Genomic DNA, 16,268 nt, shown 5'->3' with positions numbered 1-16,268 from the left:
GCCCTCTGTTGAACATTTGGGACACATCATTGATGCTACAGGTCTTCGTACGACCCCTGCAAAAGTGAAGGCTATTGTGGAGGCTCCCCCTCCTCGAAATGTTAGCCAGCTTCGCTCGTTTCTAGGACTATTGAACTATTATGGAAAGTTAATCTCACAGTTAGCCACACTGCTAAAATCACTTCATGAATTCCTTGGGCAGAACAAGGCCTGGAAGTGGACTGAAGCCTGTGATGTTGCATTTATCAAAGCTAAGGGTTCATTGCTAAATTCTGAAGTTCTGATGCACTTTGATCCATCCTTACCTACAGTTGGCCTGCGATGCCTCCCCTTATGTAATGGAAGTGGTTGTGTCACACATCAGAAGAAGAGAGACCTATTGCTTTTGCTTCACGCACTCCAAGCAAAGCAGAAACTAACTATGCCCAAATCGAACGTGAGGCATTGGGAATGGTTTTCTTAAGTTTCATCAGTACCTGTTCAGACGGAAGTTTACTCTTCTCACAGACCATCGACCGCTGACTTCAATTTTTGGACCCCACACAGGTATTCTTCCATTAGTGGCTAGTCGTATGCAACGTTGGGCATTGTTGCTTTCCATGCACACATATGAAATCAAATATCAGAAATCCACTCTGCATGGTAATGCGAATGGTCTCTCAAGGTTGCATTTGCCAGTCAAACATCAAGATATTGCCCAGAAGGATTTTTTTTTTAAATTTGAACAAGTAGAGTAGAGTATACACCCATCACTGCTACTCCAGTAAAGAAAGCAACTCTTTGACCCAGTATTGTCCCAAGTTATGGACCTGGTGATGCATGGAAAAATTGACAAATCTCTCCGGTCTCACCCAACCTTGTTACCTACATGTCCAGGAGGATGGAGTGATCGATCCAATCTGATTGTTGTTGTGGGGGGAGATGTGTCATTATCTCACCACCACTGAGATCACAGATGTTAGAACAGCTTCATTCTGGTCACTGTGGAATAGTGCGCATGAAGGAAATTGCGCAAAGCTATTTTTGGTGGCCTGGATTGGACAGTGCTATTGAAGAGAGGGCAAGAGCTTGTATGTCATCAGGGTGTGAGGAATGCACCCCAGTGGGCACCCCTACACCCATGGAACTGGCCTGAAAACCTCTGGCAACGTATTCACGTTGACTTCACTGGCCCACTTGAAGGAAGCATGTTCTTGGTGGTGGTAAATGCCCATTCTAAATCGCCAGAAGTCTTTATAATGCAGTCTACTACTGCAGAGTACTATCCAAAAACTACGGGAACTTTTTGGTCATTTTGTCTGCCAGAACAACTTGTGAGCAACAACGGACCAGTTAGTCTCAGGAGTTTCAAAATTTTATGAAGGCAACTGGGATACACCACATCACTTCAGCACCATATCATGCATCCACCAATGGATTAGCTGAAAGATTTGTGCAGACAATGAAACAAGCTTTGAAATCGGCAAGGGGACAATTATCCATTCAAAAGCGTCTGGGCACCTTCTTACTATCCTACAGAAACACACCTCATGCTATGACCAAGGCATACCCAGTCTTTCTAATGATGGGACGACAGCTGCACACTTGCTTTGATCTGCTGAAACCTTCTGAACCCCAACAAATTGTGCAACATCAGCAGAAAGATCATGTCATCAGGCGTGCACCCAGAGCAAGAGACCAAACCTTTAGCCCAGGACAGCCAGTTTTGGCTTGGAATTATACTTCTGGAGTTAAATGGGTCCCTGCCACTGTCATCGCTCGAACAGGACCTGTTTCCCGCACAGTCCAGACCGCAGAGGATCACAGAAGTGGCCAGCAGCAGGTCTAGCCCCAGGCAGAGGCGCACAAGCAGCTCCTTGCAGCTCTCACCTGCAGGCACCGCCCCCCAGCTCCCGTTGGCTGGGAACTGGCCAATGGGAGTGTGGAGCTGGTGCTTGGGGCGGGGCAGCACGCGGAGCCCCGTGGGCCCCCCCTGCCTAGGAGCCGGACCTGCTGCTGGCCACTTCTGGGGCACAGCGTGGTGTCAAAACTGGTAGGGACTAGCCTGCTTAGCTGGGCAGCACTGCCGATAGGACTTTTAACAGCCCGCTCGGCGGTGCTGACCAGAGCTGCTGCGACCCAGTGCCTTACATTCCGTGACCCAGTACTGGGTCGCAACCCGCAGTTTGAAAACCACTGCCCTATGATAATGTAGATAGGGAAAGGATTAATTAGAAGCTCATTGCCTATATTTTTGCACCCACTGACTTCAAGGGGCTTTGGATCAAATCCTAATGGCATTACTCTTTTAGCTCTGTGCATTAGTACCAAAGTTCCTGGATTCAAACTTTGCTGCTGACTCATGAGAGGTGGCTGTTACACAACAGAAAGAGCCAAATTAACCTCTGATGTAACTTCACTACATTCATAATTAATTTAGCATGAAACAGGAGGAAATTATTCTAGAAGGGAACTGACTCAAAGAACACAGGTTTCAGAATAGCAGCTGTGTTAGTTTGTATTCGCAAAAAGAAAAGGAGTACTTGTGGCACCTATACTAACAAATTTATTTGAGCATAAGCTTTCGTGGGCTACAGCTCACTTCACTGGATGCATGCAGTGGAAAATAACAGTTGTGACTTATGCTGTGGTATACTGAATTTTGGACTATTATTGCATCAGAAAGGGAAGAGACTATAGCCAAAGAGAGGAGAAAGAAGTACATGGCTCACATAGATAGCCTGTACATTGAGTCAGAACCAACCCTTTTCATATATACCATACTAAATAACTCAACATATAGCTTACGTAGCTAGGTGTTTCATAGTCATTAAATGAGATGGGCTAAGGAGTAACTCCAGAAAAGTATATTGAGTTATAGTAGGGATTATTTGCCCTACTAAGGTTTACACTCTGCTTAATGTTTACTGTGTTGATTTTTCTTTTTTGTTTCTACTGCCTGCCAACCCCCCCGCCCCCAAACAGACACACTTTGTTTCTCTTAAAGATAACAAGATTTGGATGTGATGACTTGTGACAGAGTTATCCTTTTGGCACTGCAGAGGGAAGAAAATTGCACCTACATTTCAGAGGATGCCGAGTCAAGAGTATGTACAAGTCATGTAACAAGTAATAAAAGGGCAAAAAGAATTCTCTATGATGCTGTGAGGATGTTAGCGAAGGTCACTGAGAAACAAGGAGCAGGGCTGCCAGACTAGGTTACACCATTTGTTTATTTTTATGGAAGCTATGAGGCATGCAGTACAAAAGACATGCCACTCCTCCAGATTGGATCCAAATTGTAGAAGGCACCTGCTGCTCATAGAAACCAAACAGACAACTGAGTATTATTATAAAGGATTTATGTTCTCAAAGTAGTATCTCTTAAAGCTTTTTAATTAAGGCTCCGTCACCATTTGTACTACAAGCCATGTTTGTCAGGTGACATAACTTTCCTGAAAAAATTCTATCTAAAACATGGAAGATGTTTTTCCCCTGAGAGACTTTTGTTTTGATTATTTAAAAAGTATTATTCAACTTGTTTTTAGTGAAGCTACAAAAACAAGGAAAATTCAGAGTCAAAGCTTCAACTCCAGGCTGTTTCTTGGTAAATCACTTAACCTTTTGTATCCAACTACTGTAACATACTATGTGGGTTTTTCCACTGCAAGAAGCAAGTTGCCGGACATATATTAAATGGCTTTTCAGTGTTTTAGCAGATCCACAGAGCTATTTCTGCCCCTCCCAGAATGATTTTGTTGCTTCCCTACATAGTACGTCTTACAACCATGGTTATACTGGCACATTCCGAGACTCCTGACACAGCTATGCCATAGTGTCCAAGTGTTGTTTGGAGCATGGATTTTTCAAAAAAATTGCTAGAGGAGAGGGACTGAATTATGGGATGGAACTAGAAGGACCCGTGGAACCAGTGACGCTGTAATGCTGATGTTTCCTAGCACCACTGAGAAGTCATCACATATTGCAATGGTTCAGCCCAACTTGTTTTTAAAAACTTCAGCCAGATCCTCACCTAATGTAAACCAGTGTAGCGCTACAGAAGTTAATGTCACTACCATCATTTATGCCATCTGAGGATCTGGTCCATAGGCCCAGGTACTGCAGCCAACCAGTACAATTAACTGTTATCAAAACCTCTCCATAGCTGATGTGGATGGATGCAAAGTGTTGCAAACATCTGTAACACCTTTGAATAGTTAGGGGTTCTGAACCTAATCCTAGTGAAATTAATTGCCACGTCTAAAAACAGCTAATTCATCCTTTTGTCCATTAAGAAGAACAATGTATTTATGTGATTGATCCTTAATCAATGCACTGTGCTTTTAAAGACTTCCAAACTGTTAGGCCTGGTCTACACTAGACAATTGTATCTGTTTAAACAACGTGTCAAGGGGTTGACAAATCCACAGCCCTCAGTGGTACAATAGGTGAAGCACTACAATGGCATAGCTGCAGCAGCACAGCTGTGCCACTGCAGCATTTTAATCATAGACAGGTTCTTAAAAACAAAAAAGCAAAGCTTCCTTTTCAGCCCTTGGTCCTTCTGACATACTGAGCTCTTCCATTTTAAGGCTGTACAGCTGGCTAGCCCTTCTAGTGCACCGATATCCTAAAGGGTAAAAGGAAGTGTCATGATTCTGCCAAGTTAGTTTTTATTTTCAAAATATTGTTGTGTCTATACATATCAGCACCACTGTCTGGTTTATATGTTCTTTTGCTTTTTACCCTTACATGTTACAGCATGTAATGGGCTAGTCCCCTGCTAAGTCTTGTCACGCCTTAACTGCAGACCATACCACTTCAGGTCTCCTTCATCACCACTATGTTTTATGTTATTGCAGCAGGCCTCCACCTGCAGTGCTATTTACAAGGCCCCACCACATCCCCCAATTATGGCGTGGAGGAGTGAGCCCATCCCCCTACCCCCTCCATTCTGACTCTTGGCTTCCCCCTTTCAGAGCTTCCTTCCTCTGATTTTATCTGCTCCCAGATGCTGGGGTTGGTTCTCCCACAAATTAACCCCTCAGTTGTAGCTCCACTTGTGAATAGGTCTTCCACTAGGTCCAAATTAACCTCTATTAGTGGGGATTTGACTGACAATGTAGAGTCCCACAGTAATGTTAGTGCTAGAGCTGGTTGGAAAGTACTGATCTTAAGTGCATTGGGGGTATGTATAATTGGTAAGCACTAATGATAATATTAATGTACAATTAGTTGAGTAGATGCTAAAGGTGAGAGGACTATCATGCTTCAATTCTTAAACAAATGAAATAATTGTTAGTGGTTTGTTTTTCTTTTTCTCTCTCCTAGAATAATTTATCATGTTTGTTCAATTTTTTTAAAGTCACTTTGTTTTCAAGGCTTAACTATTTCTGTGTGACTTAATATGCCAGGTGCCCAGGGCAAGAGAGATTCCTTTTTCCCCCACCATGCTAATCCACATACCTGATGCATCTCAGTCAAACAATTGCAGTGGACATCAGAGTAATAGTTACTTGCATTGATTTTCCAATCTTCTGACACAATTTGATGTTGCAATTGGAAATTTTTTACTGTATTAAACAGACAAATCATTGCTAAATGTAGGTGTAGATGAGGTGGCACATTTCGATTGGTTGCTATTATGGTTAGGGACACTTTGAGGAATTATTGTTTTCTACATGATGATCTCTGATTCCACACCAGCTGATTGTCACAAACTCCTGAATCAGGGGCCTACACTACTAGCATGAGTTACCATTGTCTTTTTGATCATATTAGTGTTTACTTTAAGCAGACATCTGTTTTTGTTCAGCATAAAATTAAAACAAAGTGTCAACAATATATTTTAATGAGAGTTGTATTAGTTTTCAAGTACATAAAAGGTTGTTACAAGGAAGGGGGAGAAAAAAAATGGTCTCCTTAACTTCTTAGGATAGGAGAAGCAGCAATGGGCTTAAATTGCAGCAAGGGTAGTTTAGGTTGGACATTAGGAAAAACTTCTTAACTGTCAGGGTAGTTAAGCACTGGAATAATTTGTGTAGGGAGGCTGTGGAATCTCCATCACTGCCTAACCTGCTCTTAAAAATCTCCAAACACCCACCAGGGATTGTCTAGATAATAGTCCTGCCGTAAGTGCAGGGGACTGGACTACATAACCTTTTGAGGTCCCTTCCAGTCCTATGATTGTTTTAGGACAGAATAAAGGAGATTTTACTTTGCTTTTTGCTGGCAAGATTATTACTTTTGAACTTAGCTCTTACTCATTGGTTGGCATGTTTTTCTGACTATTGGTAGTAATAGTAATTGCAAATTCAGTATTACTGTTAAGAGGGGTATGTGTTCTAAATGCAGTTGACTTAAGGACACCATTCTGATGCCTTGCATATTGCTGTAGCAACAGAAATATATAGTGGAAAGTTTTATAAGTGATGTAATTGATTCTGCAGAGAAACTTGATTGTAACAGGAAGTCACCTCTAAAGAGAATTGTTGTTTGCAGATTGGAAGTGCACTGAAACAATCTGGGGCTTTTGTTCTATTTCACTATTACTTTAAAAAAAAATACCTCACCTACATTAAAAGAAAGTTATAGTACCCAACTGACGCACTCAAAAGTTAGGAAATTCCAGTATTAAAGTTGCCTGTGCAACCTTAATTCCTCCCCCTTGTGCAAATGCAGTATGATACAATCTTTCATTCCATTATCACATATTTTTCTTTCCCAACAGCAAACATGTCTTTGGTCTCTACTGCTATGTCAACGGTGAGTAAAGAAAGACGTGCTAACCTTAAAATCATAGAAGATTAGGGTTGGAAGAGACTTCAGGAGGTCATCTAGTCCAACCCCTTGCTCAAAGCCTTACGTCTACACTTCCATGTCTGTGTAAATTTAATTCAGATCTTTAATGCTGTTTTATCACAGCTCTTCTGAAATGGCTGGAGAGCAGAACTAAATCAGTTTTCTCTTCTAATAAAGAAAGAATACTATATGTTTACCATCTCTATATAAGTACCTAGAGAGAGCAAAAAGCAACACACATTTCTTCTTCCATCCCCAAACACTGAACGATCACAAAAATAAAGGTGAAAACACATTCCGTTCTTCATAGCTTCGTTTTGCATCCTAAGTATGTTGATATTCAGACTTATTATTGAAATATGTAATACAACTGAGAAATAAATAATTTGCTAGATCTATTTAAATAATTTACCCATGGAATGTTTTAAAGCAGGTCATGATTTCTCTGAAAGTACTTATTTGAATGTATTTGTAAAAATATTTTACCTTGAAATTTGAGCTGTGGTAGCTACTTGCCATTGGTTATGTAAGTCTTGTATTGGTTCTGGTATCTGATTTGAACATCATAACTACTGTTATCAGGAAGGGGACTTAAAGAAGCAACTGCGGCTTTGAATTTCTCAGGAAGAGATTAAATAAACAAATAAGACTAGACTGTTTTAGAAAGTTTTATATTCATTTCCCCCCTAGGCCATACAGACCTTGCCAGAGCCATCATTGCTAGGAAGCTGGGCTACTGTAAGATTTACTAGCAGGGTTTCAATTTAATTTCTCACCATATTTATGAAAAGAGAGAGACCCTAGCCATATACCATCAGCACACAGTTTAAAGAAATCATCATAGAAGAACAGGAAGGAGAAATGTGTCTGCCAACAGATATGGTTGGGTTTCAGGAAAATGCAAGGAGCCAGTCCTCACATTAGCACCAATTACATTACATTACAGTCTGGCATTTCTGCAAGAAACAGCACAGCAAGGTCCCATGGGGAATTCAATGTTTTGCCAATTTCACGGACTAGGCACCATTTTTGAATCCACAGGACATAGTCCAGTTTGTCTAATTAAAGTCTGAGGCAGATAATGTCAGTGTATTCTGGAGAAGAGGGTTGATCTGAGGATGGCATATTTCAGGGTTATTATACTTGAGAAGGAAGAGCAAGTTGCTGTTGATGCAGAGTATCACAGAATGTTCTAGAAGTGGACAAGAAAAAGGGCTTAACAGTAGTACAGTGCCTAGCATCTTGCTTCGACAGTGCAAAAAAAAATGAAGTATGCATTCCATTGTAGAGATGGGAGAAGTTAGTACTGAATTAATTGCTACTGCAGATATGTATAAATACATGGATCGGCAAGTTTTAAATTTGTTATCTTTAAGACTAACATCTGGGTTTAAAACTTCTTTCTGCAAGCATTCATGTCAGTAAAACATGATTGCTCAGATGTTTGTGTCAAGCAAATATGAAAGGAACACAAGCATGGACAAAGCAAATGTATTTTTAAATTTGAATAAATACACGTGGAATATTTTTGAAGTGTTTTCCCAGATGTAGAATAGGGGGGTGTAGCGGGGCGGTGACTTACCCTGCAGCGCCTCCTGCTGGTCATCCAGGGAATTAGCTTTTCCAGCCTTGGAGCACCCTCTGCTGGCTGGTGTCCGCTCACTGCTGGCCCCCGTGTCCCTCCCAGACCCCAGTGCCCCTTTACCTAGGTGGCTGCCCCATGGCAATACCCCCACAGTCTCTGGGTCTCCCCTCTGCAGGGAACCCCCACCACTATCCCTACCTCACCTCAGTCTTTGGCTACTGCCAGTCACCATTGAGCCCTGGCACACTGGGGCAGACTGCAGTGTGTAAGCCAGTCATCACAGACAAGGGGAGCTTTGGACCTGCTGCTTCTGCCTACCTTTGGGTGGCCCCCTGCAACTCCAGTACCTATCCAGCCTTACACTAGGCCTGCAGCCTTGGGGGTTTCCAGGCCAGAGCTCCCCAGCTCCCTTGGCCTTCCCCCAGACCTGCTCCACCTCAGGTACTCTGGTACACTCCCCAGCAGCCAGGCCTGTCTCCCTCCAAAGCTAGAGGAGACTCTCTACCCCTGGCCCACTGCCCTCTTATAAGGGCCAGCTGAGCCCTGATTGGGGCATGGCCACAGCTGAGCCTGCTTCCCCCTCAGTCAGCCTGGGAACTGCTTGCTCCCAGCCATAGCCCTCTCCTGGGCTGTTTTAAGCCCTTTAAGGTCCGAGCAGGTGACCACCCCGCTTCATGGCAGAAAAACCTCACCTGTATCAAAAGGTAACCCGTCCACTTCTCCCGCATGTAGCATCGTAGGAATAACATTAATATACACTAGATTGCTGTACATCCCTGCACATACACTTCAGTTTAGCTGACTACCTTTCTGCAATGAAATGTACAAGTCAGGCAGACAGTCAGATACAAACAAACAACCCCTGTCCCCCAGTGAAAACGGTTACTAACCTGTTCTGTAACTGTTGTTTGAGATTTGTTGCACATGTCCATTTCATTCTTGGTGTTGGTGTGCCCAGTGCATGGCCATTGGAAACTTTTCCCCTCAGTGGTACCTGTTGGGCAGCTAGAGTTCCCTCAGCTATTGCTTGCTACTGTGCATGGGTATAAAGGGCAGAGCAGAGCTGCCTCTATCCCCCATTCAGTTCCTTCTTGCTGTAACTCTGATAGAGAGGGGAAGGAGGATGAGTTGTTGAATGGACATGTGCAACACACCTCAAAAAACAACCATTATGGAACAGGCTAGTAACAGTTTTTTTCTTCAAGTGATTGCGCATGTGCATTCCACTCTTGGTGATTCACAAGCCACAAGACTGGAGGCAGGATTGGAGTCCATTTCAATAAAGATTGGAAAACAACTCATCCCACTCTGGCATCATCTCTGCAATCTTGAGCCACAACATAATGGGAGGCAAATGTGTGGATAGAGGAACAGGCTGCCACTCAACAAATGTCTGCAATTGGAACTTGTGCCAGAAAGGCTGGAAGGCCGATTGTGACCTAGTTGAATGAGCTGTGACTCGGATGGATGGAGTGACATTAACCAAGCCATAGCACATATACATGCAGGAATGAGATCCAAGAAGACATTCTCTGGGTGGAGACTCATTGACCTCTGTTTATCACTGCTACCAACTGCTGGGAGGACTTACAAAAGTGACTGATTCTGTCCATGTAAAACATGAAGGCTATTCTGATGTCCAAGCTATGCAAACGCTCTTCCTTCCTGGTTGTATGTGGGTTTGTCTAGAATACAGGAAAAGAAGGTGGCTGATTGATGTGGAAAGAGGAAACCATAAGAATGGCCATACTGGGTCAGACCAAAGGTCCATCTAGCCCAGTATCCTGTCTTCAGACAATGGCCAATGCCAGGTACCCCACAGGGAATGAACAGAACAGGTAATCATCAAGTGATCCATTCCCTGTTGCCCATTCCCATCTTCTGGCAAACAGAGGCTAGGGACACCATCCCTGCCCATCCTGGCTAATAGCCATTGATGGACCTATCCTCCATGAACTTAGCTAGTTGTTTTTTTTGAATCCTGTTATAGTCTTGGCCTTCACAACATCCCCTGGCAAAGAGTTCCACAGGTTGACTGTGCATTGTGAGCATACTTCCTTTTGTTTGTTTTAAACCTGCTGCCTATTAATTTCATTATTGACCCCTAGTTCTTATGTTATGAGAAGAAGTAAATAACACTTCTTTATTTACTTTCTCCAAAACAGTCATGATTGTATAGACCGCTATCATATCCCCCCTTAGTCGTTTCTTTTCCAAGCTGAAAAGTCCCAGTCTTATTAATCTCTCCCCGTTCGGAAGCCGTCCCATACCCCTAATCATTTTTGTTGCCCTTTTCTGAACCTTTTCCAATTCCAATATATCTTTTTTGAGATGGGGCGACCACATCTGCAGGCAGTATTCAAGATATGGGCATACTATGGATTTATATAGAGGCAATGTGATATTTTCTGTCTTATTATCTATCCCTTTCTTAATGATTCCCAACATTCTGTTCACTTTTTTGACTGCTGCTGCACACTGAGTGGATGTTTTCAGAGAACTATCCACAATGACTCCCAAGATGTCTTTTTTGAGTGGTAACAGCTAATTTAGACCCCATCATTTTATATGTATAGTTGGGATTATGTTTTCTAATGTGCATTACCTTTCATTTATCAACATTGAATTTCATCTGCCATTTTGTTCCCCAGTCACCCAGTTTTGTGAGAAACTTTGGGATGAACTACAGATGGGGACACAGGTAAACCTTGTCCTTAAAGAAGATTGCAAATGGAGGTCCCAACATTAATGCCCACATTAATGCTCTGTGACTTTTCTGGCTGAGGTAGTAGATGTTGAAAATGTCACTTTCACTGATAGATGCACAAGCAGGTAGCCAACGGTTCAAATAGGGGACCCATAAGTCTTGGCAATACTAAGTTTAGATCCCTGGGGGTCTTGCACTTGAAGGTATAATTTGACTAAGCCCTTTAAAAACCTTGTGGACATGTCACTGGAGAAAACAGTGATTGTCCAGTTTAGGATGGAACACTGAAATAGTAGCCAGATGTACTTTGATGGAACTAACTGCAAAGTGTTTCAGGTATAATAAGTTGTCCAAAATATGAAGAACTGGTTGGTGATACTCCATATTGGCAAGATGACCAGATGAAGAAACACCTCCATTTAGTAATGAAAGTAGCTTTCATAGAAGGCTTTCTACAGTTTAGCTGGACTTCTTGAATGTCTCTCAAGCAAGACTGCTCTCTAGTTTCTAGCCATGGAATATCCATGTAGTTAAGTGAAGGGTAGAATAGGTCACTATGATTGTAGGAGATTAGGGCTAAATCCAGTGAAAGTTAAATTGGAGGTTTCACCATCATTGATAGGAGAGTGGAGATCCAGTGCTGACGGGCCCTTCCTTGGTCTATAAGTATGACTCTGGCTTGGTCCTGTCTCATCTTTTGCAATACCTTGTAAATAAATGGGATTGGTGAAAAAGCAGAGGAGCCTGCCTGATCACATCAGTAAAAATGTATGTTATGGAATCTGGGCTGTCACCCTGTAGGGAGCAGAACTGCTGATACTTTATTGGACTTTATTGCAAGTGGGTCCACTTGAGAAACACCACCACCACCTTGGAAGACCCCACATATGGTGATTTGGAAATTATCTGCTCACATGGTCTACTGAGTCATTCCATACACCTGGCAGCTAAGATACTTCTAGATCTATTGAGTTAGCAATACAGAGTTTCCAGAACAGAGTCGCTTCTTGAAAAAGTGAAGAAAGAGCAGGCTTCCCCCTGCTTGGTGAGATAAAACACTGCCATCATGTTGTCTGTGAGGACTAGCTGGCTGTTTCTTTTCATCGCAGTAGAAATACTTGGCACACCAATCTAACTGCTTTCAGTTCTCTGACATTGATATGAAAGACCTCTGAGGACCACAGACCTGCATTTGTAGAGAACCCAGGTGGGCTCCCCATCCCAGAGCTGAAGCATCTGTCACTAGCATGAGAGTCAGTGGTGGGTGGGCAAACAAGAATGCTTACACATACCTGGTTGGAGCTGTCCACCATTTAGGGAGGTGAAGACATGGGAGGGATTTTAAGAAGCTCAGATAACCTGATTGACACCTGACCAAAAGGACCAATAAGGGGAGAAGATACTTTCAAATCTGTGGGGAAGGGTTTTTGTTTTGTGCTTTTGTTGTTCTCTCCGGAGACAAAGACAGAGACCGAGCAAGTAATCCAGCTCCTACTGAATTTGGGGAACTTTTTAACCTAAGCTCGTAGAAATAAGCTTACAGGGTCTTTCATGCGGGTCCCCACATCTGTACCCTAGAGTTCAGAGTGGGGAGGGAACCCTGACATCCTCAATGTCAAAGTTGGGTGTAAGGGTCTTCATACGGTTCCATAGAGGGTTGCGGGATTTTAATCTTGTGTTTGGTGGGTTTTGCAGGTCATCGTGCACTCGAATCCTTGCATTTGCATTGACATGGTTAAGAAAGTGAGATATCTGAGTAGCTCTTCTAATTGTGAAGGCTGGATGTGCGATAGGACCAGGAGCCAGTTGACTGGAGTCGATTTAAGCATTCCTGACAATATGCGCATAACGTTACTGAGTTGAGTGTCAAGGAATTTAGTGTGACTGCTGTGAGACCACACTGGCGCACAATATTCAGCTGCAGAATATACCAAGCCAATTGTTGCAGTTTGTAAGGTCCGTGGACTGGAGCCCCATGATGTTGCAGCCTGTTTTCCAATAAGCGGGACAGGAGACCTGACCTTATCATGGGTGTTCTCAAGGTATTGTCGAAAGGTCAAACTCCAGTTCAGTGTGATGCCAAGATACTTTGGGTTAGCCTTGTGGCTGATGCTCTCGCCACAGAACTGCACATCAAGTATGGTATTAGCTATTTTATGGTCACCATGGTTTTTTTCCCTGTTAGGCTTAAGTTTCCAGCTTTGGAACTAATCAGCCATCGTGCTAAAATCTCGGGTTAGGGTGCAGCTGATTGTATGAAGGCTTGTATGCTGAACAGCTAAGGCAATATCATCTGCATACATGAATTTCCTTGACTCTGTCGCTGGTATAATCGTGGTGTATAGATTAAAAAGTATCGGGGCCAGGACAGGAGGTCTGTGGGATGCCTGAATTAAGAGATCTTGTTGACTGATTTGGCTGTTAAGGTGTACCTTAAAGCAGCATCCCCGGTAATTGCTGCCAAGAGGCGGATTGTTCACTGGCAGTGAATGACACGGGAGACCTTGAGGAGGAGGCCCTGTCTCCAGACAGTGTCGTATGCCGAGGACAGGTAAACAAAGGCAATTGTTGTCTTTCACTTACGTTGGAATCCTGCCTCAGTGTGGCTGGAAAGTGAAGCTACGTGGTCACAGCATGAAATCCTGTCTGCTCTGCTGTGAGAATGTCTTTGATAATATCAGACAGATGATGGAGCAGCATCCATTCCATGACCTTGCTGGTGGTTGAGAGGAGAGAGATGGGGCAATAGCTGGCTGCGTCCTCTGGGGATTCCCCAGGCTTCAGTAGCACATCCACTGTTGCCTGTTGCCAGCTTGTTGGCACTTCTCCATTTAAAAAAAATATTATACGTGAGATTAATGCATGCAGCAAATTTACAAGCAATCCATTAAGTCAAGACACTAAACACATTTTAACAGTATTAACGCACATGAGAGCCAGACTGGCTCCAGCTGTGCATTTGTCAGTGTTAAGCTGAGGTCTATGGACCTTGGCATGAGCCTGGTATGCCAGCATCACAATGTGGAACCTGGAGTGTGGAAGAAGGGCCCTCTCTTGAGATGAATCCAGTACAGCCCCTATAAACTCTAGTCTCTTGATTGGGGAGAGGAGAGATTTTTCTGTATTGATTAACAGTCCCAGAGTATTGAAGGTTGACTGGATCAGGGCAGCATTGCTCTACACTAGCCATTTGGTCGGGCGTTTGAGAAGTCAGTTGTCTAGGTAGGGGTAAACCTGCACTTCTCATCTTCAGACGAATGCAGCTACTACTGCCATGACCTTTGTAAAGACCATGGGAGCTGATGACAGCCTGAAAAATAGTACCATGAACTAGTGATGATTTTGATGTACCAGAAATTGAAGATATTTCACGTGAGCTTGATTGCCATATCCAAGTAGGCCTTTTTAAAGTCAAGGGCAGCATACCAGTCCCCAGGATACAGGGAAGGGATAATAAAAGGTAGGGTGATCATGCAAAACTTTATCCTTTTTAAGAATTTTGTTGAAATGGCACAGGTCTAAAATTGGTCTGAGGTCTCCCTTTGCTTTTGGAATTAGGAAGTATCACGGATAAAACACTTTCCTTCTGAGTCTACATGGAACCTCCTCTATGGCTCCTGAGTGAAGGAGCAATTGAGCTTCCTGGATAAGGAATTTCTCATGAGAGTGGTCTCTGGAGAGGGCTGGGGATGGAGGAGTAGAAGCAAACAGGATACTATCCGATTTCCACAGTGCTCAAGACCCACTGGTCCAAAGCAATCCCAAACGAAGCACTGCAAAAGTGGAACAGATGACTTGTGAGGGTGAAGGGGTTCGAGTCTGGACGCTGGTATGTCGACCCTCAGTTGGCCCATCAAAATCCCTATTTTGTGGTTCCTTGGTGTCTTGAAGGGTCCAGACCCAGAGACAAAGCAACAGGAGGCCTATGCCTATAATCCTCGGAACCTCTTTTTTTGATAGGTCCTTCTGAGGAGAAGAGGGATATCTGCATGTCTGCTGTGGCCAATAGTGCTTCCAGACTGGGGCAGGTGTGTGCAGAAATTCAATGCTGATAAATACAAAGTAATGCACATTAGAAAACAATCCCAACTATATATACAAAATGATGGGGTCTAAGTTAACTGTTATCAAGAAAGATATCTGAAACAACTGCTCAATGTGAAGCAGCAGTCAAAAAAAGCTAACATTATGGTAGAAATCATTGGGAAAGAGATAGATAATAAAACAGAAAATATGATAATGCCACTACATAAATCCAAGGTACCCCATCAATTGCAGACCTTATGGAATACTGTGTATGGAAAGCCTGCCATGAGTACTTGTAATTTAATGGATAAGTAATGAGCAGTCTGCTATTGGGCTCAAATGGGGGTCCCATTAAACCTAGTAGGACCACATTAGGTCCCAAGAAGGAGGTGGCTCCCTGACTGGGGGCAAAAAAAGTGTAAGACACTTTAGAAACCTAGCCACAGTCAGGTGGTGGTTGAGGAACTGTAGCCTCAGATGGGGCGAGGGGGGAGGGTGATGTTCTGAGTTGGCTGACAAGTGAACTTGAACTGAGCTAATGGACAGTCCTGAGCATTTTCATGTCAGCAGATAAACAGAATAGGTGGAATCTGGGAGTCAGTGTTGCTCAGCCCAACTAAGAAATCTCTTACACTTGGCAGCATGTGCTAGTCTGATGGAATCCTTTCTGTTTTGTTCTGGATGTGCAGAGAGCAGGATATTTCTATGTCTGTCATCCAGCCAGTGCCCATGCTGTCAGATGTAAGGAAACTGGATCTGGATATTTTCATTGTCCTGAGATATTAAGAGGTAAGGGTTCTAGAGTGCAACCTGACAAGACCATCAAATCTGGATACCAAGCTGTCTTGGCCACGCAGGTGTTATCATGATGATAGTCACCAAATCCTGTCTTATATCTCTTAAGACAGATGAGAGTGATGGGAGAGTAAACGTACATCATCCCTGGAGACTGTGGAGTGAGGAATGCATCTGACAGGAATCCTGGGCTTAACCTCCCCTCAAGCAGAACTGGAGGTATTTCTTGTTAGTGTCTCTTGCAAACAGGCCTATTGATGGTTGATTTCACTCCTGAAAGATGTTTTGGATAACGGAATCCTTGACTGCCCACCTGTAGTCCATAGAGAATTGCCTGCCTAAATCAGGGGTTCTCAAACTGGGGGTCGGGACCCC

Source organism: Chelonia mydas, chromosome 1 (genome assembly GCF_015237465.2).
Source record: "Chelonia mydas isolate rCheMyd1 chromosome 1, rCheMyd1.pri.v2, whole genome shotgun sequence".
Lineage (NCBI taxonomy): Eukaryota > Metazoa > Chordata > Testudines > Cheloniidae > Chelonia > Chelonia mydas.
This window is presented reverse-complemented; position numbering follows the sequence as displayed.